Source organism: Anastrepha obliqua, unplaced genomic scaffold (genome assembly GCF_027943255.1).
Source record: "Anastrepha obliqua isolate idAnaObli1 unplaced genomic scaffold, idAnaObli1_1.0 ptg000097l, whole genome shotgun sequence".
Classification (NCBI taxonomy): domain Eukaryota; kingdom Metazoa; phylum Arthropoda; class Insecta; order Diptera; family Tephritidae; genus Anastrepha; species Anastrepha obliqua.
In genome coordinates, this window is record NW_026562218.1 from 42,501 (window position 1) to 46,669 (window position 4,169).

Here is a 4,169-nt window from a genome sequence, read left to right on the forward strand (position 1 = left end):
TACCGCCCGTCGCTACTACCGATTGAATTATTTAGTGAGGTCTCCGGACGTGATCACTGTGACGCCTCGTGTGTCACGGTTGTTTCGCAAAAGTTGACCGAACTTGATTATTTAGAGGAAGTAAAAGTCGTAACAAGGTTTCCGTAGGTGAACCTGCGGAAGGATCATTATTGTGTTCCATATCCGTAAGAAAAACAAACAAACAAACAAACAAACAAACAGACAAGCAAACAAACGAACAAAAAGAAAAAAAAAAAAAAAAAAAAAAGAAAAAAAAAAAAAAATTTATATAATTATTTTGAATCCATAATTCTTTTTATTCTTTTTCATTCAATTTGTGATCCATCAATTATATCATATTAAATATAATATATGATGGTACATTTTGTAATGTTTTTTCTTATTTTTTTCTTTTAAAAACCTTTAAACATGAAAATAAAAAGTTGTACTTATTATTCATTTGATTGAATGATAAGTTAATTTGTTCACAATAACAAAAGTGGTATATATTTATTATATTATTATATATATACATAAAATGATTAAAAAAATACAAAATAATTGAATCATAATAAATACCACCACTGTATTATTGTTGAACTAAGACATTCGCAACTTAATAAAAATGTTTAGAGTTAAATATATTTGATATATATTATTGAAAGAAAATCAATTTATATATTATTAATATTATTTAATTTTACTCTTTCAATTAATATATGCAAAAAAAAATTGACATTTGTTATAAATAAAAATAAATAAAAAAATACTCTAAGCGGTGGATCACTTGGCTCATGGGTCGATGAAGAACGCAGCAAACTGTGCGTCATCGTGTGAACTGCAGGACACATGAACATCGACATTTTGAACGCATATCGCAGTCCATGCTGTTATGTACATTAAATTCAATTTTAAAGTACTGCTTGGACTACATATGGTTGAGGGTTGTAAGACTATGCTAAATAAGTTGCTTATTCTTTTATAAAAATAATTGAATTTAAGCAAATGTGTATATTATTGGATTTTAAATAATTCATAATATTAATAGCAAAAAAAATAAAGATATATAATGAATTTTATTTATTATATATTCTTTAAAAAAAAAATCCTCTCAAATAAAATGAAATGATGAAAATATTGAATCTAAGTATTCTTTACAAAAAATTTTCATATTATTTATATATATATATATAAAATAATAATTTATATATGTAATTAAAAGGAGGAATGTCTAGCATAAAAATTAAATTTTTTATTCTAGGATTGCCTCATTTTACATTATTATTATTTTTATATATTTACAATATATAAAAGGAGAAAAGAAAAATAGAGATGAAAAGATGATATAATTTTTTTATTAAATTGTGAGAAGATAAAAAAAGAATATTAAAACAACCTCAACTCATATGGGATTACCCCCTGAATTTAAGCATATTAATGAGGGGAGGAAAAGAAACTAACAAGGATTTTCTTAGTAGCGGCGAGCGAAAAGAAAATAGTTCAGCACTAAGTCACTTTGTCTATATGTCAAATGTGAGATGCAGTGTATGGAATATCTTAATATCTAGTATGAGAAATTAACGATTTAAGTCCTTCTTAAATGAGGCCATTTACCCATAGAGGGTGCCAGGCCCGTATAACGTTAATGATTACTAGAAAGATATTTCCAAAGAGTCGTGTTGCTTGATAGTGCAGCACTAAGTGGGTGGTAAACTCCATCTAAAACTAAATATAACCATGAGACCGATAGTAAACAAGTACCGTGAGGGAAAGTTGAAAAGAACTCTGAATAGAGAGTTAAATAGTACGTGAAACTGCTTAGAGGTTAAGCCCGATGAACCTGAATATCCATTATGAAAAATTCATCATTAAATAATTAAAAAAATAATGTGCATTTTTTTCATATAAGGACATTGTAATCTATTAACATAATAAAGTATTTATCAAAAGATCATTGGTGATATTAAGTTTATTTAAATTAATTTGCTTTTTAAGCATATTAACATAAAATAAATACTAATGATTTGATAAAGTGTTGATAGATTTTATTATATATAATGCTAAAATTCATTTTTTGAATTTTACAAAAAATTTAATATCTATGATATTAATATTTATTTGTATGCATTTATATGATTAACAATGCGAAAGATTCAGGATACCTTCGGGACCCGTCTTGAAACACGGACCAAGGAGTCTAACATATGTGCAAGTCATTGAGTTATATTAAACTTAATGGCATAATTAACTTAACTTAAATATAATGGGATTAATTTTTAGTCTATTTTTTAATAAATAGTCAATTAATTCAATCCCGGGGCGTTCCATATAGTTATGTATAATGATAATTTATTATTATTTATACCTCTAACTGGAGCGTACCTTGAGCATATATGCTGTGACCCGAAAGATGGTGAACTATACTTGATCAGGTTGAAGTCAGGGGAAACCCTGATGGAAGACCGAAACAGTTCTGACGTGCAAATCGATTGTCAGAATTGAGTATAGGGGCGAAAGACCAATCGAACCATCTAGTAGCTGGTTCCCTCCGAAGTTTCCCTCAGGATAGCTGGTGCATTTAAAAATTATATAAAATAATCTTATCTGGTAAAGCGAATGATTAGAGGCCTTAGGGTCGAAACGATTTTAACCTATTCTCAAACTTTAAATGGGTAAGAACCTCACCTTTCTTGATATGAAGGTTGAGGTTATGATATAATGTGCCCAGTGGGCCACTTTTGGTAAGCAGAACTGGCGCTGTGGGATGAACCAAACGTAATGTTACGGTGCCTAAATTAACAACTCATGCAGATACCATGAAAGGCGTTGGTTGCTTAAAACAGCAGGACGGTGGACATGGAAGTCGTAATCCGCTAAGGAGTGTGTAACAACTCACCTGCCGAAGCAACTAGCCCTTAAAATGGATGGCGCTTAAGTTGTATACCTATACATTACCGCTAAAGTAGATGATTTATAAAACAATTTCGATTGATTTATAAATTTTGAAACTTTAGTGAGTAGGAGGGTACAATAGTGTGCTTAGAAGTGTTTGGCGTAAGCCTGCATGGAGCCGCTATTGGTACAGATCTTGGTGGTAGTAGCAAATAATCGAATGAGACCTTGGAGGACTGAAGTGGAGAAGGGTTTCGTGTGAACAGTGGTTGATCACGAGTTAGTCGGTCCTAAGTTCAAGGCGAAAGCCGAAAATTTTCAAGTTTTTAATAAAAAAAAATATTAATAAAAATATATTTAAAAATAATTAAAATACTTGAATTATTTTGAACGAAAGGGAATACGGTTCCAATTCCGTAACCTGTTGAGTATCCGTTTGTTATTAAAAATGGGCCTTGTGCTCATCCTGGCAACAGGAACGACCATAAAGAAGCCGTCGAGAGATATCGGAAGAGTTTTCTTTTCTGTTTTATAGTCGTACTACCATGGAAGTCTTTCGAAGAGAGATATGGTAGATGGACTAGAAGAGCATGACATTTACTGTTGTGTCGATATTTTCTCCTCGGACCTTGAAAATTTATGGTGGGGTCACGCAAACTTCTCAACAGGCCGTACCAATATCCGCAGCTGGTCTCCAAGGTGAAGAGTCTCTAGTCGATAGAATAATGTAGGTAAGGGAAGTCGGCAAATTAGATCCGTAACTTCGGGATAAGGATTGGCTCTGAAGATTGAGATAGTCGGGCTTGATTGGGAAGCAATACCATGGTTTATGTACTCGTTCTGGGTAAATAGAGAATTACGATTCTTGTTCCCCGGATAGTAGTTACGTAGCCAATTGTGGAACTTTCTTGCTAAAATTTTTAAGGAATTATATCATTCGATATATATTCCTTTTAAATTATAACGATTATCAATTAACAATCAATTCAGAACTGGCACGGACTTGGGGAATCCGACTGTCTAATTAAAACAAAGCATTGTGATGGCCCTAACGGGTGTTGACACAATGTGATTTCTGCCCAGTGCTCTGAATGTCAAAGTGAAGAAATTCAAGTAAGCGCGGGTAAACGGCGGGAGTAACTATGACTCTCTTAAGGTAGCCAAATGCCTCGTCATCTAATTAGTGACGCGCATGAATGGATTAACGAGATTCCTACTGTCCCTATCTACTCATTCTAATTGTGAACGTTGAAGCGAACGGACGCGTGAGCGGATGT

General features: G+C 32.2%; 1 non-coding gene and 2 pseudogenes across 1 annotated transcript in view; all 3 read left to right on the forward strand.

Moving 5' to 3' along the window:
- The window catches only part of LOC129251859 (small subunit ribosomal RNA), a 1,991-nt gene extending 1,821 nt beyond the window's left edge, over nucleotides 1–170 (forward strand). The window contains exon 1 of the ribosomal RNA XR_008583143.1: nucleotides 1–170. This exon is cut by the window's left edge and continues 1,821 nt beyond it. This is a non-coding gene — a ribosomal RNA (small subunit ribosomal RNA).
- A 597-nt stretch (nucleotides 171–767) lies between these two features.
- On the forward strand, nucleotides 768–948 carry LOC129251869 (5.8S ribosomal RNA; annotated as a pseudogene).
- Nucleotides 949–1,392: 444 nt separating this feature from the next.
- Nucleotides 1,393–4,169, forward strand: LOC129251865 (large subunit ribosomal RNA; annotated as a pseudogene).